Source organism: Sycon ciliatum, chromosome 7 (genome assembly GCF_964019385.1).
Source record: "Sycon ciliatum chromosome 7, ocSycCili1.1, whole genome shotgun sequence".
Taxonomy (NCBI): Eukaryota; Metazoa; Porifera; class Calcarea; order Leucosolenida; family Sycettidae; genus Sycon; species Sycon ciliatum.
In genome coordinates, this window is record NC_088649.1 from 25,406,525 (window position 1) to 25,432,091 (window position 25,567).

Here is a 25,567-nt window from a genome sequence, read left to right on the forward strand (position 1 = left end):
CCTACCTGCCGGGCTGTTTGACGCGACAACCGAATTGAACTACCTGTAAGTCATGTTGTGCATGTATCGTAAAAAGGCGTTTTTTTGGCGTAGTTCTGTTCTGTTGTGGCGAATGGGATTTCGGGATGTGGCATCTAGGCATATGCGGATAATGCCGTCAACAAATTGACAGAATTCGGTACTTTTTCTTGTAAATTTCATGCATGTTTAGTATGTGAATAAAGAATTAGAGCAAAATTCGACAAATTGCCTGCCATAAGGTTTGTATCGTTCTGCCAATTTCACTGCTTTTCGAGCAGAATCTGCCACCTTTTCGATGATTATCCACCAGTGCCCAGTGGCATCTCGTTGGTTGACCTTAGGTACCCTTCCCCACTCTTTATGACCGATACCTGATGCCGCTCACGAGGTGGTCGCAACCAACGTAAGCGAAAATGTGGTTCTTTATCCACCCTGTACCGAAACTAGTGTTGTAACGAGCATATCTATAAAAAACGAACTATCAGTTCCACTAACGAGCAAGCTATCGAGCGAGCTAACGAGTTTCATTGATGTGGCAAATATGAATTTTTGAATATACTTTTTTCAAAGTTCGATTTTTTTCAGCTGCTTCAAATTATCACCGCAAATTATCACCACTGGCATAATTGGGGTTGCTGCTACCTCACTTTGGACTGCTGTTTGGTGTCGAGATGTCTTTTCGGCGCCGTGGTTAAGCAGCCTTTGTAAGAATAGACCGTTTTGCAAAGATTGCAAGTAGCCCTGGTCTTCGCTGCATCGCGGGAGAAAACTTCCAAACAACTGAGCGTGAACTTTCACTCAGATGCGGAACAAGACATCAGTAGAGTCCACCAAAGCTGCAATGACAACACAAACAACTCAAGTGTCGTGCAGGCATACAGACACTGTAACTGCGAGTGATATTCACGTTGCGCGGGACTGGACTCTCTATCGACCAGGAAATCGTTATATATTTTACGACTCCCCGGTCGACATGTACTGCCATGTGTACGGAGTACGGTGTACCTTGTTTGTTAGGGAAAAAGAGCTGGCCGCACAAACGAGCCGAGTTTCTGGCGAGCGAGTTAACGAGTACCCGGTGAGATCGTTTTACCACTAACCGAAACCCGTGCAGAACCAAGAGCAGCCTTGTATCAGATACAGTTGTATGTAGACAGCTATGAATGACCATCCGTCTGCTAAGGAAGAACATGGCCACTGCAGGTAGCCATGGAGTTTTGACATCATTCAGGTCTACAAAACCAGAGAAAGATAGCGAAATAACAGCAGCAAAAAGTACCGTCACGATCGCACAAATCGAGATTTGTGTGTGTTAGTGTGTGCGTGTATGTGTGTATGTGTGTGGGTGTTACTATGTGTGTGCGTGTTAGTATGTGTGTGTGTGTGTGTGTGTGTGTGTGTGTGTGTGTGTGTGTGTGTGTGTGTGTGTGTGTGTGTGCGTGTGGGTGTGTGGGTGTGGTATGGGAGCGAGATTAAGCGTGTGCGTGTTAGTGCTAGACCTGCGCCTACTGCGTCTGCCACTGAAATAGCCTGACCATGTATACATTCACGCAATTACTCCTCTTGTTCACCTACCTGCCGGGCTGTTCAAAGCCACAACCAAATTACAAAAACTGTAAGTCATGTTGTGCATGTACCGTAAAAAGGCGTTTTTGGCATAGTTCAGTTCTTTTCAGATACGGCAAATGGGTTTTCGGGATTTGGCATTTCGTTAATTATTGTTACCAACCACACAACAAGCCGACCTGTTTGGGAGCTATTACGCGTTGTATTACCAGGAGATAGGCAACAATTGCCGCATACAAAATGCAATATTCTGGTCCAATGCCAGAGCTAGTATTGCAAGCACCGCTGTGTGTTATTATGGCCAATGCTGACACTAACTGAGGCAACAGTTGCCCGGCGAGAATTCAGACGTGTCAATACACGAGCATGCAGTAGGGATGCACTTGTGGGAGAAGGTAGGCGCACTTGGCTGAATGCCGGCCTGACCCACGATCCCTACTGTTGAATTCAGACGTGTCAATACATGAGCATGCAGTAGGGATACACTTGTGGGCGAATATAGGCGCACTTGGCTCAATGCCAGCCTGAATCACGATCCTTACAGTTCTCCCAAAAATACAACATGACCCAAACATGATTTATCGGCATTACTATTTACAGCAATAGATGCGAGCGCCGTCCAATGCGGCTGCCCATTAGCATAGTGGGCAATGCGCTTTAAGTACCGGATCTGGAACAACGCTGCTGGCACTGATCAGTCCCTGGGTGTAGCTTGCCCTGGCTAGGTTCTGCTCCGCTGCCAGAGCGGCCAAGTCCTCGCGTACAGTAGTCTGGAGCCAACTTCAACTCGAGCAGGCGAGTCCGCAGAGCGCATTTTGGCTGGACATCGCTCAGTGACAGAGATATGGTTGATCGGATATTGATCAGAAACTGGCCGCGATCGTCAAGCAATTTGACCGTCATTGCTGCAAAGCAAAGAGCGTTATGGCTGGACATCACTCACTGACACTGACAGAGACATGGTTGATGGGATATTGATCAGATACTGGCCGCGATTGTCAAACAATTTGACCGTCAGCGCAGCAAAGCAAAGAGCGTTTTGGCTGGAAATCGCTCACTGGCAGAGACTTGGTTGATCGGATATTGATCAGAAACTGGCCACTATTGTCAAACAATTTGACCGTCAGCGCAGCAAAGCAAAGAGCATTTTGGCTGGACATCGCTCACTGACAGAGCCATGGTTGATGGGACATTGGCCGCGATAGTCAAACAATATGACCGTCAGCACAGCAAAGCGAAGAGCTGTGAGCACAGCAAAGCAAAGAGCGTTTTGGCTGGACATCGCTCACTGGCAGAGACATGGTTGATCGGATATTTATCAGAAACTGGCCGCGATTTCATGACCCAGGGGCTGCTGTGGCTGTCGACGTCAGCGAGAACATCTGGCGTGTCGTTGACGTACGCCTGGAAAAGTGTTGATCCAAGAATGCTTCCATCGGGGACTCCAGCGGTGGTTGTGTACGTAGATGACGTACGCCTCCAACGAGGCACTGTAAGGAACGGGTGTCGAGGGAAGAGGCCAGCCATCTCTGAAGCAGACCATTGATGCCTAGGCTACGCACCTTGTGAAGGAGGTCGACATGTGAGACACGATCAAACGCTCCTGTGATGTCCACAGCAAGGTGTTTCGCCGCCCTCCACAGCCCACAGCGCTTGCCCAGGCAGTTTGGAGAGCTTGCAAAGTGTCTGATGTTCCGAGGCCTCCGCGAAATCTAAACTTGTGCGACGTGAGCAGATGGTGGTCCTCAAAATAGTTTACGATGTGTCTGTTTACTAGAGTTTCCATGATTTTCGAGATTATGCACAGTAAGGATATGGGCCTGTAGTTGAGCGGGAAGGTCGCTTGTGGATCAGAACCACGTTGGCCGTCTTCCACATCCTAGGTTGGACTCTAGACCGGAAGCATAAGGCAAATAACTTGGACAGTGGCTCTGCAAGCTCGCGAGCACATTCCTTAACCCTTTGCATGCTGAGCCCCTTTTCTCCAATCCACTGGCCGTCCAGCGCACTGACTCTCTTGGTGGAGTATGCACTCACAGCTCCGAACGAAATTTATTCTGATTTTACTGAACCTTGATGGATTTTCATCGTCCTGGGCTCGTTGGAAAGATCAGGACCAAGCGAATCCATCCTGGCAGCTCTCAGCTCCATAGACACATCAGGGCCACATCCAGGTCCTCTCCGAATTACTCCACCGTGCCTCGGAACGGCACAACAACTCAATTTCACATTCTTGTTCGGCTTCTTGCCCAAATTCAACAGATTTTCAAAATTCAAACTGCGCTGCAAAGCTCAGATCCAAGCGCTTCATTTGATGCCGTGCCAAAAGGGAAATCCCCTGGCACGCTCTGCAACAAAAAGAAGTTATGAACAAAAACATTCGCGTTCACTCTGGGCCGTGATTTCCGTGTTCATCTTGTCGCCGCTCAATGAATTCTTATCCTATCGCGAAGAACTTTATACCCCCGGAAAGATGAGGTGAAGATCTTTCCAACAGTGTATTGATTGTCGCGATGCGTTTATGTTTGACGAAGTTACGAAAGTTTGTACACTGGTCTATGCACTGCGATACAGCGCACGTTCACTCTGGGCCGTGATTTCCGTGTTCATCTTGTCGCCGCTCAATGAATTCTTATCCTATCGCGAAGAACTTTATACCCCCGGAAAGATGAGGTGAAGATCTTTCCAACGCGTTAACGGTGTATTGATTGTCGCGATGCGTTTATGTTTGACGAAGTTACGAAAGTTTGTACACTGGTCTATGCACTGCGATACAGCGCGCGAATTTTTTGCGAGTTAACTCGTACGTAGTGGATCAGGTCATGCATAAAGTGCGAGTTAACTCGTACTCAGCACGCAAAGGGTTAAGAACGCAAGCAGAAATACTGTCAGGCCCTGTAGCCTTTGAGACGTCGAGCTTTGCCAGGAGGCGGCGCACAGCCTCTGGGCGGAAGCGGATGGTGCGAAAAGGTGGAGCATCTGAGGGAGCAGGGTCCAGTAGCTCAGCCTCCACAAGGTCCGGACCAGCAATGCTACATTTCTTTGAAAAGAAGCGAACAAATGCCTGGCTTTCCCTGAGCTCGTTGCCCACTCGCGGCCGTCAGAGTTGACAATTAGGGGAATTTCGAGCTGTGTGCAGTTGCCAGCGGCGTTCTTCAACTCCGTCCACCACTGTTTGTCTCTGAGGGACCCAGATGAGAGGCCGCGACAGAGGCTGACCTCCTTTGCACGTCATGATCGGAACTGAGTGGCGATCGTTACAGTCACGGAATTGGTAAATGCCTGCTGAAGTGCTGAGTCATAAGGGTGTTTTCTTCTCCCTCTGGGTCTGGGTGAATTCAATCGTCCACCATACCGGATCAGAAAGCCTCGTTTCCAGAACTTTGGATGGGACAAATTATGCAACAGCTGCAGTTATCGAAGCGGTAACTTGCTCACAGGAAATTTCCTCCGTGATGATATCACCCCATTCCACGTTGCGAAGGTGCGCCCTGAGATGATCCCAGTCTGCCCTGTTGTAGCAAAATACGGGGGGGGGGGGGGGGTTCACGTCTATGGAGCACATCAGAAAAGTCTGACAGTACAACTGCATGGTCAGATCGACCGAGGGGTGGAAGTGTACGCGTAGTTACTGGGGACGTGAATGTTGACATTATGAGGTCTAGCGGGTTGTCTCCACGGGTGACATGCTGGAAAAAAGATGGGCAGCAGGTATCTTCGAGAGCCTCGCCTGCAGGCGTAGTTTTCGAGCTGTTCAACCAAGCCTAGTTGTGCACGTTGAAATCGCCAGCTAGGATAATGTGGGGGCCCTGCTGTCTAGCTTCTGAAAGGATGGTGTCGGGATGGTCAATTAGGGTGAGATTGCCAGGGGCACAGGACTCCGGCCGATACACTGCTCCCAAGCCGGTGCGGAGACCTGGGCCCAGCTGGAGAGAAAACCAGATGATCTCATGTGCGGGGGGCATGAGTTCAGTGATGAGCATGGAGGGGAGTGACGACTTCACCCAGATGGCTGCCCCTCCCCCGTGTGCCGTTCTGTCCAACCAAAATGGTGAGCTGTATCCAGGGAAACTAATGTCAGAGGGAAGCCCTCTCTCTGCAGTGAACTTCGTTTCTGTCACAATTGCGACGCCGGGCTGGTGCTGCAGGAGTGTGTGCTGTAGGTCGGGAAGTTTGCTGGCTAGGCCTAAAGCGTTTGTGCAGAGAATACGAAGATGCTTGCTACCCTTCATTGCAGGAGGAGGTAATTGAAAAGGGGAGTGGAATTTGGCATAAGCGGGCGCATGGCTACATGTATGGCTAAGGGTCCTAAAAATCTAATGAAATACCTAAAAGGTGTGGAGAACAACGTCACTGTAGGCTAGGATTGAGTATCATGTCACACCAGTTTGCTGAGGCGTGAGCCCTGTGCTGGGGCAAGGGGTTGGCTGTGGCTAGGGTCCATGTTGTTGCTCTCTTTTTCTTTCTTTTTTGGGATTTTAGAAATCAGGTGAGGATTCCGCACTGGGACTGGTTCTCCTGCATTGTTCGGAGGTAATCCAGGGGTTTGCTGGCTGTTTAGACATGTCTGTGTTAGACACCTGTGAGGATAGGAGATATTCAGCAAGCGCCGAATCTGGGTGATTGCATGTTGTGATGGTAGGAGTGGTTGTGTCGGTGTGCGGTGAGGTTGGATGTTGTCGTACCTGCACCTGTGCTGCCTGGCGGCGTTTCAGGGTGCACAGTCGTGCTGGTTGCCGACATGGGCGATATAATGTCGGGTTCGTACTGGTCGTTGACTGGGTCATTTGGTGCGAGCTGGAGAGCAGGTCCGCTTTCCGAGTGATGATGGCACCGTCGGAGGCGGTTTCGGATACGGCGATGGCGTGGGTCAAACTCTGGGCCGCTTTTCGTGCCGAGTCGGTACGGTGAGAGTCAGTTTCAGCTCCGCTGTTCCGCTCTGTGCTGCCCGTGCTGCTGCCTTTGCTGCCGGCATGCGTGGAGGTGTGTGCACTGCGACGGTTTTGGCTTTATTCCAACAAGAATGGGAGAGATATTTTCGAAAATTTGGAAATAGCTCAAAACCCACTCGTTGCTTTCATGATGAGTAGACCCATCCGAACTCGTGAGACACGAATATGTTTCGCATTGTCACGACTTGTCTCTAAACCAGCTCCCCCTTCGCGAAGAAGTTTCAATAACTCAATAAGCGTGACATTTAGTGCGACAACAAGAGATAATCACTGGACATAACTAACGAGGTTTTGACAACCTACCTAACAGCCTAAGTGTGAATTTAATTTGCTTATGCTTGCTTGCAAAGGTTGGGTTTCTTTGTGTGGATGTATACGGCTTCAAAACAATCTAGCACTGCGTACACGTGACACAATTGAACAAAATCATCTGAATACACAGCACAACAATCAGGATGCTCAAACAAATGACTAGCAATGGACGACTCATACAATCAGGATGCTCAAACAAATGACGATGGACGACTCATACATCAGAATAATCAGCATGTGCGGTGGACACAACCGATACCAAATGGCTAGTCGTGTGGACCCTAGCCATTGCCACTGTCAGTGGTTTAGACGCTGCCATCGCCGTCGGTGCCGATCTTTGCTGTTGCTTGGCGTTGATGTCAGTGCTTTAGACAGCCATCACCATCGTTGCCAAATGTTGTCAACACCTGGACGCACGCATCCGACAACAGGAGACGTCCAGCAAAGAATCATCCTGGTACAAGATGATCTAACGCAGCGGCATCAAAACAAAGCAGCGTCACCTCACAATTAACTAGACCACCGGAAAAACAACCGGACAAGACACTTACTGGCATGGCAGTGACAGGAACCGCATCAACTAGAAGAATGACAAGATCAGCAACGACGGCAATGGCAGCAGGAGCAGTCTGAAGAACAAATTGCCTGACTCCACCAAGACTCGAACCAGGGACCCTCGCTTGTAGCCAGCGATGCTGTAACCACTGAGCTATGGTGTAGTGGCCATCCCAGCAGAAACCGTTCAACATTTTCTTCAGACTTCGTAACTCACACTTTGTGTGAATCTATACAGGTGGGTGGGACACAGCCCTCACTGTAATCCACACACTCCACCTACAAACTAGCACGCAATAGTCTTTCAGGATCATACATCCTATCCAAATTCTACTTTGTTCTCCCAGAATGTTGGCCGAAAATCAACTTGATCACCTACCTGCTGGGCTGTTCAAAGCCACAACCAAATTAGAAGTACTGTAAGTCACATTGTGAATGTACCGTAAAAAGGCCTTTTGTCCAAGTTCTTTTGAGATGTGGCAAATGGGATTTCGGGATATTGCATCTCGTTGAATGATGTCATGTACCCTTTATGACCCGAATCTGATGCCGCTCGTGGAAGACTTTTCCAGGTAGAACTCCGTGTTGGAAGCAAAGAGCTGAAATAGTGTCTTTACAAGTTCCATTGCGCATTCCTTCAAGAAAGAAACTAGCTCCTGCGATTTCTTTTCCACTTAGCCACCTATTTAACCTCTCCTTTACCACAGGCAAGTTCCCTACCAACTGGAAACTGGCTGAATTTTTGCCTATTTACAAGTGCAAAGGCAGCAAATCCCAAGCGAGTAACTATCGCCCAATTTCCCTCCTGTCCTGTATTTCCAAATTTTGCGAATGGCAATTCTTCAATCAATTATATAATTCTATTTCTTATGCTCTGGATCCCGCGCAATCTGGGTTTCGTCGTGGTGACTCGACCGCTCTACAGCTCACCAAGCTGATCCAAAACATTGCCGACTATCGTCATATGGGGCGGAAAGTTGCCATATGCTTTTTCGACCTCGAGAAAGCTTTTGACACCGTGTGGTACTGTGCATTACTTGCTAAACTTTCCAAAGTTTTCGGTGTTTGTGGCGCAGCGCTAGAGTGGATTACAGACTACCTATCCGACAGAACGCAAGTTGTCTTTGTAGGTGGACTTCTCTCAGATGCCTCCCCTGTTCTGTCCGGAGTGCCGCAGGGATCCATCCTAGGGCCTCTCCTTTTCCTAGTCAGTGATCTTCCCAGTCATGTTGAAGGTGTGTCCTTATTTGCTGATGATACTGCACTGCTCCGGTTCAATGAGTGTCCAGAGAGACTGCGAGACAGTCTCCAGTGCGGCATCAGCGAAGTCTAGGACTCGGATGACTATGCTCAAAACCCCAATAATGACTATTGTGTTGAGCTCATCACGTTATCTGGTTGCAGTAATATAGATCAGGTGGGTATAGAGACATTATGTCGATAGGAATCAACTTTATTCTCTTTGTCGAGCTATGTCGCTCCGGCAACAGATGTCATCCATGCGTGAAACACAAAATTACTGTTGGCATCCTAAAAAATGCACGAAACACACGACAGACTTAACAGATACACGAAATAGCCATGGATGCATTTCCGTACCCAACAAGTCGATCTCTCCGGGTTGTACCTGAAAAGCAAGTGCTCGAATCTGTCACACCTGTCATACTGGCCAACCCTCCCGGTTTTCCCGGGAAAATGCCGGGAATCAACACTACTCCCGGGGTCCTGGGGATTTGAAGGAAAATACCGGAAAAGTCACAGTTTCGTCTGATACAGGATTTTTCTGAAAACTCCATGGATTTGCTTTGAATGTCCCGGTTTTTTCAAAAATATGTACGGTGAGCACTTGCACTTCGAACTGTTAACGGCACTTTCAAGACCTGACCACAAGATCTGCACTGACAGGCGCTATAGGCGGGCGCCGACGCGCCGACTGATCGAACTGCAGTGCACGGTTGAACTGTGCCGTACGCAGATCTGCAGGTCTGCAGAGTTGAACTTTTTTTGGCGGGAAAATCCCTTTTCACTTGTTTTGTGCCATCCAGGGATTTTGCGAAAAATCCAGGGATTCTGCATGTATTGTCAATGGATTGAGATTTTTGTGGTTGGTCAGTATGCTACGTGGTCGAAATTTCAAATGATATTCCTGGAAAAGAGGTTGCAGCTAGATCCCGAATCATGAAGTGCAGGGCATCGTACCTCTTCATGGTTTCACTCAAGCAGCATTCCATCATACATCACAGTAGTAGCATAGCAAAATATCATGTTGCTGATCAACCTGATCATCTGGATTTTGATTCTGATCTTGATTGTCGATCAAATCGATCAAATCCGTCGATCTGCTATGTCACGCGGTGGTCGGCACACGGCTAGTTTCAGGACGTAAAATATCGTGCTTCGATCGCACAAATCGAGATTTGTGTGTGTTAGTGTGTGCGTGTATGTGTGTATGTGTGGGGGGGGGGGGGTGGTGTTTGAGCGAGATTAAGCGCATGCTTGTTAGTGCTGGACCTTCGCCTACTGCATCTGCCTCTGAAATAGCCTAACCATGTATACATTCACGCGATTACTCCTCTCGCTATCGTATTATCACACCTCTCTCTGCTTAGATATACCAGTGCTGCCTCCTATTCCATTATCGTTGTCTGATGATTGGTTCAGCCATGAAACTCTGAGTCACAACGGAATTAATTTGCCAAGGTTTTCATTGTGTGCCTTTGTGTCTTTTGTGTAAATAATAATAATCCCTAGTCATAACTCGTACAAGGTTGTCCTTCTGCTCTTTTACCATAATTAAATTGGCTCACCACTAGAACTAAACATCATAATTTATTGTTTTACTGCTTATAGAGTTCACTACTTCGAGGGTAAGACACAAAGGGGAACAGACTGAAGAAAAAATTTGACTGACACAACAAGGACTCGATCCAGGGACCCTCGCTTGTAGCCAGTAATGCTGTAACCACTGAGTTATGGTGTAGTGGTCATCCCAGCAGAAACAGTTCTACATTTTCTTCAGACTTTGTAACTCACACTTTGAGTGAGTCTACACAGCCGGGTGGCACGCAGCCCTCACTGTAACCCACACACTCCACCTACAAACTAGCACGCAAAATAGTGTAATAAGAAATTCTTCCAGGAAGTGATATACATCCTGTCAAAATTCTACTTTGCTGTCGCAGAAATGTGTACGGTAATCAACTTGTTCACCTACCTGCCGGCCTGTTCAAAGCCACAACCAAATTACAATACCTGTAAGTCATGTTGTGCATGTACCGTAAAAAGGCGTTTTTGGCATAGTTCTGTTCTTTTCAGATACGGCAAATGGGTTTTCGGGATTTGGCATTTCGTTAATAAATTATTGTTACCAACCACACAACAAGCCGACCTGTTTGGGAGCTATTACGCGTTGTATTACCAGGAGATAGGCAACAATTGCCGCATACAAAATGCAATATTCTGGTCAAATGCCAGAGCTAGTATTGCAAGCACCGCTGTGTGTTATTGTGGCCAATGCTGACACTAACTGAGGCAACAGTTGCCCGGCGAGAATTCAGACGTGTCAATACACGAGCATGCAGTAGGGATGCATTTGTGGGAGAATGTAGGCGCACTTGGCTGAATGCCGGCCTGACCCACGATCCCTACTGTTGAATTCAGACGTGTCAATACACGAGCATGCAGTAGGGATGCACTTGTGGGCGAATGTACGCGCACTTGGCTGAATGCTGGCCTGACCCACGATCCCTACTGTTCTCCCTTACGGGATGGCTTAAAGGATGCACTTGTGAGCGAATATAGGCGCACTTGGCTCAATGTCGGCCTGAATCACGATCCTTACTGTTCTCCCAAAAATACAATCGGCATTACTATTTACAGCAATTGATGCGAGTGCCGTCCAATGCGGCTGCCAATTAGCATAGTGGGCAATGCGCTATAAGTACCGGATCTGGAACAATGCTGCTGCCACTGATCAGTCCCTGGGTGTAGCTTGCCCTGGCTAAGTTCTGCTCCGCTGCTGGAGCGGCCAAGTCCTCGCGTGCAGGCTAGTCCGCGGAGTAGGTTTTGTTCCTGTCGGGTCTAAATTGCGGGATGCCAGTGCGTTTCGCAGCTCAGCAGAGCGCATTTTGGCTGGACATCGCTCTATGACAGAGAAACGGTTGATCGGATATTGATCAGAAACTGGGCGCGATCGTCAAGCAATTTGACCTTCAACGCAGCAAAGCAAAGAAGCGTTATGGCTGGACATCGCTCACTGACACTGACAGAGACATGGTTGATCGGATATTGATCAGAAACTGGCCGCAGTTGTCAAACAATTTGACCGTCACTGAGTTAGCACAGCAAAGCAAAGAGCGTTTTGCCTGGACATCGCTCACTGACAGAGACATGGTTGATCGGATATTGATCAGAAACTGGCCGCGAGAGTCAAACTATTTGACCGTCAGCACAGCAAAGCAAAGAGCGTTTTGGCTGGACATCGCTTACTGACAGAGCCATGGTTGATCGGATATTGATCAGAAACTGGCCGCGAAATTCAAACAATTTGACAGTCAGCGCAGCAAAGCGAAGAGCTGTCAGCGCAGCAAAGCAAAGAGCGTTTTGGCTGGATATCGCTCACTGACAGAGACATGGTTGATCGGATATTGATCAGAAACTGGCCGTGATAGTCAAACAATTTGACCGTCAGCACAGCAAAGCGAAGAGCAAGAAACAACAGCATGGCGAATTGGAGTAATGCGCATGCTCCGCACAGTCCCGTGAGGAAACGCGGGAATTCGGAGTGCATGCATGTTAAGAGTGTACCAATGTTGCTTATGGCAAGGATGTTGGTGTGTTGCTAACTCCACTTACCGTGCCATGTACGGAAACTTATATATCTCATGGACCCTCCCCCACCCTTTATGACCCTAATCGGACGCCGCTCACGGAAAGCTTTTCCAGGTGGAACTCCGTGGAAGCAAAGAGCTGAGATAGCGTCTTTGCAAGTTCCCTGGCGCATTCCTTCAAGACAGGAGCGGAAAAACCGTCGGGCCCAGTCGCCTTTGAGGAATTCAAGATGAGGTAGAAGCCGGTGGACTGCATTGGGACAAAAGTGAACTGTCGTTAGTGCATGTGAGCCAGTGAATGCTGTGTTCGGTAAGTCCATCGTAGTAAGTTTGAGGCCTTGCACACTGCATTTGTTGGAAGAGAAACGTGAGAAAGCTTCCAAGTTCTCGTAACTTGTGGCCGTATCGCAACCTTTAAGGTGGCTCGCTCCTAAATTTAAAACTATAGTCTGTTTCAAAAAGATTTACAATCAGGTTTGGGTCTTAAAAAGTATGAAGATAAGGGAAATTTGGACAACAAAGTACATAGAATGGCTTGTTAGGACACTGCAAATTGTTCTGTGAAGGTTTCGGAACAACGGGACCAGCCGTTAAGGAGTTAGAATTTGGGCCAGGTTTCCGGCCCTTTCCCATGGGTTACAATTTGCCCAGGAAGCCAGTATCGATTTTTATCAAAACCCACGATTTATCCTTTCCTTTTTGGCCTTGTGGTTATGAATGCTGTCTGCTGACCATGCAGTTGTGAGTTCAAATCCCAACCTATCCTCAAGTCAAACTTTTTTCTCATTGTTTTGGTGATCAAGCTGGTACAAGACAAAGAAGATGGCTGCACCAAACGACTTGTTGTTGGAGCTCGCGCTTCCTGCCGAACTGGCTGACACTTGACTGGCTCACGCCATGTGAACACACCCACAACACTGCAATGGTGTGAGTGAATATGGAAGTCATCGTGCTGTAGCTTTTTGAGATTTATTTTAGTATTTCAAGATCGCCAATTTATTTGAATTTAGCAGTCAACGCCGTCTTCTATCAACGTTCACAAGCGTCTGTTTTTCTCAAAATGTCGTCGAAGTCACACGGATAGCTTTGCCAAGTCATGGCCTTGGGAATGAGTCCGTGTCGATGTCGTTTTCGTCACACGGTGAGAAACTATTTTGGTCACAAAACGGACCCATGCAGCTCGTCAACATTTACAACACTTTCGTTTCGACATGTCCTCTCTGACTCCATTATCGATATGAGGAAGAACTAGTTTGTTGTAAACCAGACGTACATGACTGTATCAACGTGAGTGAGTTGTCATTTTTCCTGCTTTCGCTCGGAATATTTCTTCGAGTTCACAGTGAGTTTTTCCAGGCAGCGCTCGAGTGATCATACGGTAAGACGTCAAACTCCACGGGCGATCGCCAGGATTGCAAATCTTTTTGAAACGGACTTTAGAGCTCGAATCCAGCTATCCAGGCCAACAGAAGAAAAGGTTAGAAAAGGTTAAAAGGTGAGTACGAGAGTTCAAAGGTGGGTTTGAGAGTAAAGGTGAGAACAAGTCTGTAAAGATGAGTACGAGTGTGTGAGTGCAGACAAGTGTGTGAGTGCGTACCAGTGTGCGAGTGTGTGCATATGTGAGATCGTGAACCTAAGGCGGTGTTTACATGAGGCGTTTCAACCTGGGTTGAGTTCGACCCGGGTCAGATTTCAACCCGCCATGTGCATAAAATGAATTGCGCGTTTACATGACGCATTGCGCTTGACCCGGGTTGAAATTTCGCCCCGGGTTGATTTCAACCCTCCCCCAAGGGGAGGGTTGAAATCAACCCGGGTCAAGAAAATCGTACAAACGTACCTCTGTGCGTATCTCGCGCCAGGTTTGAACGGCACTGCAGATGCAAATTTCGCGCGAACGGATTCACGTGATCATACAGGACTGTAGAAGTGGACTTTTGGCGGCATATCAGTATTTGACCCGGGTCAACTGTCTTCATGTCAACGCTCACCTCTTTTGTCTATCGTACAGACTTTCAACCCGGTTTGAACTCGACCCGGGTTGAAATTTCTCATGTAAACACAGCCTAACATGACACCCCTACTTGAAAAGACTCCGCGTCCATGTTTAGAAATAAAAAGGAAGGAAAAAATTGCAAATAGATCGAATATAAAGAAGTTTATGGGACAACAAAAGAGAAAGAGCGAGAACAATTAGCCGTAATAAGAGGGCTACAGGACTGTAGAAGTGGACTTTTGGCGGCATATCAGTATTTGACCCGGGTCAACTGTCTTCATGTAAACGCTCACCTCTTTTGTCTATCGTACAGACTTTCAACCCGGGCTGAACTCGACCCGGGTTGAAATTTCTCATGTAAACGCAGCCTAACATGCCACCCCTACTTGAAAAGACTCCGCGTCCATGTTGAGAAATAAAAAGGAAGGGGAAAATTGCAAATAGATCGAATATAAAGAAGTTTATGGGACAACAAAAGAGAAAGAGCGGGAACAATTAGCCGTAATAAGAGGGAGGGAGCGAGAGAGGGAGCGAAAGAGAGAAAGACAGAGCGAAAGAGAGAGAGAGAGAGAGAGAGAGAGAGAGAGAGAGAGAGAGAGAGAGAGAGAGAGAGAGAGAGAGAGAGAGAGAGAGGAGTAAACATTGTAAGTGATGTCCAAGATGTCGATTGGTGAAATCTTGCAGCGTGGTTTGCGGGAAAAAGTCAGGGAAGGAAAGCTGCAAAACAGGCCCGTACAAGATGAACGACAAGGACAACAGAAAACGACAAGGATCCCGGAAACCAACAACTTCCAAAGCCCATGCCAACACACTCCACATGATCACGCATATAACAAACACAGGCATAACGGTAGACAACAAAGGTACAGGCGAGCGCATGGCGTGGCGAAATCCGTCGAACTGTGGCTGTATACTTGAAACAAAAGAGAGGTTTTGCATTCCGAATTTCGGAATGATTTTCGACTGTGCTTTTCCGAAAAAACGGTATTTTCAGTGTTTTGCATTCCGAAAATCTGATTCGACTTCGTTTCCAAGGGTTGCCATGCAAAACAAAATGGAGAGCGTCGAAGGGGTTGATCAAATCCATGTGCGCAGGTCAAACTGAATTTTGGGTGCGGTTCGAAGACGAGGACGGACTGATGGTGGACCAAGTGATCCAACAGCTGAAGACGAGGTTGAAAACGTTGGCGAATTACTGTCTTGTGCTGTCAGTAGGCTCCATGGCAAAGGAAGCCAGAGTGTGATGGAGTGTGAGAAGATTAGTCAATATGGCGAGATCAGCGAGAGCAGCAAAACCAGCCGGATACATGTACGTGGAAAAATTTCAAATAACCGAGAGCAGCAGAAAGCGAAAATAAAAACGTGAAAAATACACTTTTTGTATTCAAATATGCACTCCTAAACATGAAAGAGCCGAAAATCCATTTTCGGAAAACCATGCACTTTCGCCACCACACTTCCGAAAGTTCGACTACTTTTTCGACTCCTGCCGTGACATTCCGAAAATAATTCCGAAATTCGAAATGCAAAACCTCTCTATTAAGAGGAATATCAGTAGGCATTAAACAGTAAGGAAACAGGCGAACGCATTGGGAGGCGAAATCCGTCGATCCGCTAGAAAGCGACATCAAAGAAATATTCGTTAATGAGACAACTCACATTAAATTGAAGTGCGAGACAGGGTATTGTACGTGTGTGCAGGCGCAGAAAGAAGTGTTGGTGTAGGCGCAGCAAGTGGTGTGCGTGTGGCAGGTCCCATTTGCGTCAAACATTTCCAAAGGCGATTTCGACGGACTGGGCAAGGTCGATGGCGAAGAGGACTCTCAAATTAAGCCAGCGGTGCAACCTGCACTAGTCGATATTTGCTAGACTTGTTACATTGCTGGCACCGCTGTGACTGGCAACACTCCTGCATTCCACCCAGAGAACCAACCTGGTATCCACTTACCTAAGGGATCCACTCCTGTGCACGGATCTGATTTATTTCATATTGCAACAGTTTTGCCCGATCGGCAATAAATCCAAATAATTATTAGTGCTAATAAAAGTGAAAGTTGAAAGTTGTTGCATCGCATTTCTGAGGGTATCACCCCACGTTGTACAAAATACAAGTAAAAATAAAACGGTTACGGCATGAACAATGACGGTCGGTTTTTGCTGTACAAATACCTAAAACGGTAAAGGGCTAAAAGATACGGCGTAAAATTCGTAGATGCGTGAACACTCGTATTGTACGCCAACATCGTCGATGGCAGGAGAACGTCCCAATTCGAATTGGCCTCATCAACAAAAAATTTCAAAATATTCTGGATCGTTCTATTCGCTCTCTCAACAACACCATCGCCCTGCGGATGATACGGAGTCGTTCGTGATTTATCGATGTCAAGACGTAAGCATAGCACGCGAAACAATAGTGATTCAAACTGCTTACCCTGGTCAGTGTGAATGCGCTCAGGTAAACCATGGCGAGACACAAACTCTTTCACAAAACATTGAGCGACAGTACATGCACAAATATCTGGCAATGGATATCATTCAGTCCATTTTGAAATATGGGCAACCACGGGAATATATGCATGTTTCGACGAGGAGATTGGCAGTGGGCCCATCAGATCCGTTGCAACCAGTTCAAGCGGTTTGGAAGAAGCCAAATGTTGCAAAGGTGCACGATCAACCGGATTCTTTTCTTTTTTTTCGAACGCTGACAGTCGGTACACCTGCGACAAAATTCGTCAATGTCAGCGCGAAACCCAATCCAAAATACTTTTTCACGACTAATGCTTATCGTGCATTTTGTGGCGAAATGGCCGGTGACCGCTGTCGAGTGCGCTTCACGGATAATACGACTACGAAATGTGCGAGGAACAATCAACTGGCTAGCATTATTCTGAAGTCTTCGATAAACCAACCCATTGTCGACAAAATGTTTACCTTTTTCGGTCCAGAGAGCGCATGCGCCTGGACGAGTCGGTTACTTATTGCGGTTGTGACTTCGTAATAGGTTTTTGATTTCTTTACGATCTCGATCATTATCAGTAGCTTCTTGCCATTCCCTGCATGCCTCATCACTGCCTAGAAAATGGAGCGAGTTAATCGTGGGCGACGCTTCATCGACTGGATATCTGGAAAGACCATCTGCGTTTCCGTGTTGTGGCCCGGGCGATGTATCCAAGCAAAATCATACTCTGACAAATGTTCGATCCAACGGGCAACTTGTCCCCTTGGATTTTTGAAAGTACTTTGCCTATTCAACGCTTGGTGATCTCAACGAATCTGAAATTGCGCATACAAAATAACATCCGGCCACAATATTTGCTGGCTTCTGTATCTGTCCGATACCGTCCCGTACAAACAGCTGGCCACAATATTCGTCGTATTCTGTATACGACTCCCTGATGTAGAGGGCGATTTGGAAAGAAAAAAGGAGAGACGAGGAGGAAATGAATTTAGAATGGATGTTAGTTGCCGAACAGATGATAGGATGTGTCAGCAAAACAGATTTTGGAAGAGAGATCCTGTCGTCTCCAAAATAAGCGTGAACGAGCGATTCAGCGCCGGTCAACGGAAACATCGGAAGAGAGATCCCGTCAACCGCAGACCGCCCGTGATCGGCAGAGATAGCGCCGGTCCCAGGAAACGTCAGGACAGACATCCCGTCGAGTCCAGAACGCCCGTGATCGGCATACTGTAAGTATACAAATTTCCGACAGCTATTTAATTGGCCGTTAATGTTCTAGGTGTAATGTACTGCTGTTATTTGTTATCACTTTGTCCTTCCTTCTTTCTTTCTCTTCTTTGTTCACTTTTCAGTTGCAAGTTTAGTGTTAGTACACACATTCGTTATTGCTCTCGCTTTCTTTGAAGAAATCACCCATCTTTTCGCCGAATTTTCAAATTTCGCATGTTGAATTCGCCGAAAATCGATGTTTCAGTGCTTCAACAGAGTGTGTGTAAATGTACATGACGTAATGGGAACGGTGTCTTCAACTACTACGTTGAGCCGTATTCTGATCTTGGGGCTAATAATATGGCCGAATTTGAACATTCTCTTAACCGATCGAAAAGCCGATTTGACATGCTCTGTATGGGCAACTTGTCAATCAGTGCACATCTACGATGTGTGAATAAAACGAAAGCAAGGAACGTGTCATCTACGAATCAGGGAGTAGTATAATGACACGTGTACCAGTACACCTTGTGTTGCACTGCGTCTTTTCCACACGCATAGGACCACTGAAGGTCACACGCTCCGCGTGCGTATGCACGCATGCGCAATATGTCATTCACTGCATGCAATGCACATCTATGATGTGCAAATTTAGGTTGGGAAACAAGCTCACGTACACTGGAGGGCTTCAACAGTGTTCCCCAGGTGTCCTGGCACGAACTGGTGTCATTGATTGAGGATGCGTTTGAGGACTATGGAGATGATCGCAACTGAACTCCCGCAAACAAGACTCAGAGGAGTGTTAGAACAGTACCTGCAGACCGTACATTTCAGAGAAGCTGTTGTCGCCCGGCATCACGGCTGTCTATAAATCCTTTCCAAGGATGCCTTGCAAACTCGGCGGAGTATCTTTCTGGTCGCCTTCTCCCACTGGTGAATATTGTAAGCTGTAGTAAGCTCAACCTTCTCAAACCGGGACTCGTCCGACAAGAGAGAATCTTGCTTCCGCATAGAGTCTTGCCACGCCGTGAATTGCCCATAGCAGTGAGACTTCCTCCGAAATTTGTCCTCGATGGCATACCTCAAAAAATTGCGACCATATGCATCGTCCGACAAGAGGGAATCTTGCTTCCGCATAGAGTCTTGCTTGGAGTACAAGCCAAGGTCGGCCGTCCACGCCGTGAATTGCCCATAGCAGTGAGACTTCCTCCGAAATTTGTCCTCGATGGCATCCCTCAAAAAATTGCGACCATAGGCATCGTGGCGGTTAGCTCTGGAGGGACGTGAAACTATCAGCTGGGGGACGCTGTACTAAATTAAAATTAATATGGATCCAGCTGCCCGCACAAACGGTCTGAGCTTGTGTCAAAGTGCTGCCATGAGAACAAATATTACTTGTCAAATGTTGTCACATGATACTAGCAGAACATCACTCAGTTAATAATAAGGACGTTTAGCAAATTCGAAAGTTCGAAAGAAATTTCGAGTCTGGGAATGAGTACAGAGAGACCAAGACCGAATTCTTGCATCTGACATCAACTTCAGACTCCTGGCGGTCCAGCAGGCAACTAAGGTCCCTCATTGGCGACAGTGAGGACTTGGAGCGGAAGAAAGACCTCACTTCGAGTGCATACATCAGGATGTATAGCCTCTGGCTGAGGCGTGGGAAGGTCAGTGACCAGAGGCGCATCCGACTGTATAATGCCCTGGTTCTGCCCGTTCTTTTGAATAACTGCTGCGCATGGGGGCTCACAGCGGCACAAGCAGAATCACTTAACGCATTCCACCGGAAGCAGCTCCGATGGCTCATTGGCATAGTTTACCCAGCCAGGATATCAAATACTGAGCTGTATGAGAGGTGCAACACGGAACCACTATCTGACATCGTGGACAGGAGAAGATGGCAGCTAACCGGCCATATTCTCCGTATGGACAGGGATGCGCCGCCATGGACCCCCTGACGGGCTATTTTGCAGGAGATGCCAAGGCTGGGCGTGGACGTCCGAGGACATCCATTGCGACGCGCATCACAAGCGACTTACAGAGAAGGAACAGCAGTCTGCTTCGATTAGGGCTTCAACACGACGTGACATTGACTCCATGTATGGGGAAACCGTGTCAGGAGCCAACAAGTCCCACTCCAGGTGCAGTGCCTGCACCAGCTGGTCAGCATTCTCGCAGCGATGTGGAATTATTCTCTTCTTGTCAAATCTTGAGAAGAGCCCATACTTTCTCGTTTGGATTCATGTGTACAACCTGACCTCCCATATCCGTATGACTCCCGTGTATGCGGAACACAACCTGCTTCGTGTACACCAGCTCTTGCGTGAGACAGTGTGCTTGCTGGTCTACCGGTACCGGTGCCTACTTTCCACCATGGAGCAGCCGCTGATCAGCGCATTATTTGGAGATTTCGTCACTCCGACTAGGGCTGGCCAAACGCTCGGCTCCCAACAACATCTGCTGCAGCTTCCATCCAGAACTCATCCCGTGTCTCTTTCTGCTGCACGCGTTTGGAACAGTCTTCCACCTGATGCGAGAAACATGACGCCCCTCCCCTCCAGTTCAAGGGTGTGTTGCACGCGTATTGTCTTACTGTAGCATGACAGCAACTCCCTCCCCTGTCTTGAGTAGTGGAAAGTAGTAATCCTGATGTTCTGATACATACCGAGGCTAGCTGTATGCTCAGTCTCCGGCTAGCTGTATGCTCAACGTCTGAGAAGACTCCCGCATTACGACAGGAATTCTATGACTCGCTGCTCACTCTAATTCGTAGTTTTGCCAAGAGAACACTCGTGCTCGTGGGAGGCGACTTCAACGCTAAGGTCGGCCGCCGCCACGCATCCGACGCATACACTTGCTTAGGGAGGTGGGCGAACGGTTGAGGGAACTCGAACGGGGAAGCGCTGTTGGAGAGCTGTGAGGAAACCGGCATGCGACTCGCAAATACTACGTTTCAGCACCCTGCCAGACACATCACTACCTGGACTGGCACCATCCGACGTAATCAACAAAATGTAAATATCTATAACCAAATTGACTATGTGCTGATCCCAGACAAAATATGCCACGGACTGCAAGACAGTAGAGCTTATGCGGGATGTGAACTGGCATCTGATCACAAGATGGTAGTGACCACCATGGTTGAGCCATCAAGAGCCATCAGCAGCCAGCCACTACTGCAGTAAACAGAAGGAAGGTCGCATACCAATTGAAAAGCTCTCCACAAACTCCAGCCTTCAGCAAGTGTACAGAAACTCAATATCGCATGCAATATCCAGCCTGGACAGTGGCGTGACATGGGAAAAGCTTGCAGAGACTATCAAGTGCTCAGCGGAGGCTGTCCTGGGCAAAGACACCTGTGGAAGGCAGTCTTCCACGTCAGGCGAAATTACTGGTCAGTCGGCGACACGCATTTTTCACAAAAATTTGTGTTTCACCTCCTGGGAGAGTATGCGTGTACTCGAGTCTCATCCTGAGCACGTTTTTGCTTCTTTTTTTCAGCTCCAGTATACCTGTATTTTTCATTGCAAAGCCGTCCTCGATTGTTGTGTTCGTTGTTCAAATGAAGTGGACATTCAATCATGAAGGCAGACGACATAGGAGCCTGATTGGAGTTTCTCGTGGCATAGGACGGCCACACAGAGACACTTTGGGATTTTCTGAATATAAAATACCGTACGCACGATGCTGAGATCAATTTGTGCTATATCAAATTGTTTGTGATCTACCACATCGAGCAGAACGGGATCCAAACACAAGCTTACCGACGGTTAGGCTGCTAACCTGACTGGACAAATGATCCCTGGCTTCACCAGACGCCAGAAGTCGGACACCATGTCCTTTGCCGCGACGTCCATCTCCAAAAAGAACTCCATCTTCGTCGTGAAAAGGCTTGAAATACTCAATATTCAACAGAGATTCGCGGACTCGCGCTTTCTCGGATCGATTAATTTCCTGTTGGAACAGTTGCAGGGCAGCTTCCTGCCACTGTTTCAACAGGCGATGGCTCCAAAGCATGCCTGGAACAAGCCATATCGAGGTTGCAAGCCACCCCTCTCAGCAAAAAAATTCGAAATTTCAATGGTGGAAGATATACTATGAAGAGAATTTCAAAAAGTATGTTTCGCGGAGCGATCGCTCAACCTACGTCATTCAAACTTGGCAGGATGGTTCAGATGTACATGCTAGGCATGGAACCACAGGCGATGATGCCATAGGTGACACACAGAGTAACACACACAGCAGATCCGTGTGCACAGATACTAAATAAGTGGACGTCGTCATCTTCTTCCCGCTGATCTCGAATGTACAATGACGTGCTATTTCGCCTGACGGCTATGTCACCGATGATCAGTGATCTATCTACGCGCCAGAAACAATTACGAATCCAGATCAATGCAACACCAAATGTCGAGGAATAAACTGCTCTGAAAACGCAAAGAAATCACCTGCTCCATCGGCTGAGTGCTGCAGTCAAGCAATGTGAAGCAGACCGTCTGGAAGCCAAGGCAGTGGAAATAGAATGCATCAAAAACGACACCTCAAAAATGCATGCTTCTGTTGCTGCCCTCTGCAGGCCGAGAAGGTCTGGTATAGCTGTTGATGATGGGAAAGGCGCAAGAATATGCAACCCAGCACAGCAAGCCAGGCGAGTCTCAGACCATTTTTGTGGGCAGTTCTCAGACTCTAGCAGTAAGCCGTTAAAGAAGGAAACAACAACTCTAACCAATACCATAACGACAGCAGAAGTGGCCTCTGCCATACGCAGACTGAAGAATGGCAAGTCACCAGGGCCAGATGGAATTCCCAACGAGATGCTTAAATATGCCTGCAATGAGCCTCTATGTACATCAATTGCTCACATCGTACAAACTTCTGTAGAGTCGGCGACACCATATCCTGCGATTGGTGCTGGCGTGCTGATACCTCTGCAGAAGCCGGGGAAACCCAAGGGTCCATGTAGCAGCCTTCGTCCAATTGTTCTTCTGAATTCAGTTAGAAAGATCCTGTCAAGTATCACACTGCGACGGATTCAACACCAGGTGGAACAGTACCTGCCATCCTCACAGAGTGCGTACAGACCAGGCCGGTCGACGAGTGATATTGTATTCACTCTTCGTATTCTCAGCAGTTTAGTAGAAAATAAGCAGTGGTCATTCAACAAGCTGGGCATCGACCTCTCCAAGGACTTTGACACTCCGCATAGAAACAGCCTGCTTGAATCAATCCTCACTGTAGCGCCTGGCGTACCTGATGCTCGAGCCATGGTCTCAACGCTGCTTGTAGACACAACGCTCAGTGTTCGAGTATGCGGACAGACTGCAGACGCCTTTCAATCTGGCATGCGCACACCACAGGGAGATTGCCTGAGCCCTATCCTGTTTACGTGCTATTTTGAACATGTTCTGCAGCAGCTGAGACATCAGTTCCGAAGAGAAAGCACAGGCCTAGCACCATCTATCCCTGAACTTCAGTACGCAGATGATCTTGACTTCCTCGATGGAAATGACCAAAATCTTGAACAAACCCATGCCGTATGCGTGCTGAAGATGCCAGAACACCAATTGATGGTCAACGGCGCGAAAACTGAACGGACCCACTTCTACCTCGATGCAGACCTGGAAAAAAGAGGGAAAGAGGAAAGGCGGATGGCAAAGTCGGTTGGATCGAGAGCTAGTACTGCCGAGGACATCAAACACCGAATGGTTCTGGCATCGCAGTCATTTGGCCGGATGCAAAGCCTTCTGCAGTCATCAGGGATCTCCCTAACGTTGAAGCTTAGGCTGTACAATTGCTACGTTCTAAGCCTTTTGCTTTACAACTGCGCCACCTGGGGCCTCACTGAGGCACTCAGAACGTCTCTGGACGTTTGCCACCGCCGTCACCCCCGCTCGCTACTCCGTATAAAGTATCCAAATATAATCAAAAACACGGAACTCTACAACCGCTGTCGCACCCAACCCATCTCCAAGGACATCGCGGCGAGGCGATGGAGCTTCCTGGGGCATGTGCTCCGGATGCCATCAGGGGCACCGCCACAGGTCGCTCTCGATTTTGCTGCTTCTGGTGCCTTGCGGGGAAGGATAGGCAGACCAAGAACAACACTGCTAACCACTCTCTCACTGGATTGTCGGGAGAAGCTGGGGCTTGTGCTTCTGTCGCGACCTGGCCTAGCCCAGCTTCGGAAGGTGGCGCATGATAAATGCCGATGGAATTCTTTGCGAAACAGCACTGTTAATTAGCCTGGCCATAATAATACGATTACATCTGACATGCTTGCCTGCCTACTCGTGCGCACGCATGCATTCTTGCCGGAGATGTCTACCTGTGGCGACAATAATTTTTTCATGGACTGATCTTCTTTTTTAGTGGTTGCACACTCTTAGCTGCTGCTGTGGCACTTTTGTATTTTCGTGCTGCTGCCCTCTGTCCGGCCCCACTAGCCGTATTAACTGTCGCACCCAGATGCACACATTCAATCCCTGGCTATGCTTTGGAATTGTTTTCGTTGCCTATGTCCTCATCTCTCTTCGTTTTGTTTTCGCTGCCTGGGCTCTCATTTATCTTTGCGTGCTTGCATGCTTGTATTGCTGAGGGAACATATGCTGGTTTGTATTCGTGGGGCCCCATGGTGCATGGGCCACGCGTACTCATCCGGCGGATATGTGTGAATAATAATAATAATAAGTTAGTTTTGACAAAGGGACATGTATTTTCGTTTTGTCTTTTCTCGCAGTGTTTCCTTTCATTTCTAAGCCGCGACGCCGTCGTGTACTGCGGTACAACGGGTCACGTGCTGCCAACCTACTGCATTCTTTATTCACCAGTTTTCACGGCTACACTGCATGCATTGTATAATGACTCATAATTATGTTTTGCTCTGCGCTGAATCCCGTACTAGTGTAGGGCTTTTTCAGACTTTGCTTTCGGTGAGGCTCGGCAAGTTCGGTTCTTCGAAAGGAAGAGAAAGAGTTATTTTTTTATTTTTTTGCGAAATATCTATTTTACTACCACGAAGTCTTCCCGTTACGTGTGAGAACCTGCATGACACCTAAGAACACCAAATTGATGTATATAACTTCTCCTTTGCAGACTTCCACTTCATACAGCATCCTGATGAGGGCAATTTGCCAAAAACGTTGAAAATGATTCTGAGAAATGAAAATGAGTTGTGAATTTGCAGTGCACATGGAATGAGCATGTGTGCCCACCAATTCTCTTCGAAAAAAGAAGCGACAATAAAAAGAACTTTCTCCGGTACACACCTGGAGGTTGAACAGCTCTTCTGTCCGGCTTTGTTGTTGTTATAAAATCTCATGAAAACAGAAATGGCTAGCAGCTTTTATAGGCAACAGACCACATATGCTAACGTATTGGGATACGCTAGCGTACGAGGATACGCTACAAGCAAGGCAGGGATACTACACAATGTACATCTTATCCAAGTCATGGGGTGCATATATCGGAAAAGAGATTTTTGCGTAGTTCTGTTATTTTGATATGCGGTAAATGTGTATAGCACGGTATAAAGAGTATTACGAGATTCTTCCAGGAAGTGATATACATCCTATCAAAAATCTACTTTGTTCTCCCAGAGATTTGTGGGAGAATAAACTTGTTGACCTACCTGCCGGGCTGTTTGACGCGACAACCGATTTGAGATACC

At 47.7% G+C, this 25,567-nt stretch overlaps 1 long non-coding RNA gene across 1 annotated transcript; it reads left to right on the plus strand.

The window, feature by feature from the left end:
• On the plus strand, positions 1-25,567 carry LOC135821440 (uncharacterized). The gene is made up of 4 exons (XR_010554356.1): positions 1-45; positions 7,754-7,825; positions 10,589-10,660; positions 25,497-25,567. It is a non-coding gene; the product is annotated as an uncharacterized LOC135821440 (long non-coding RNA).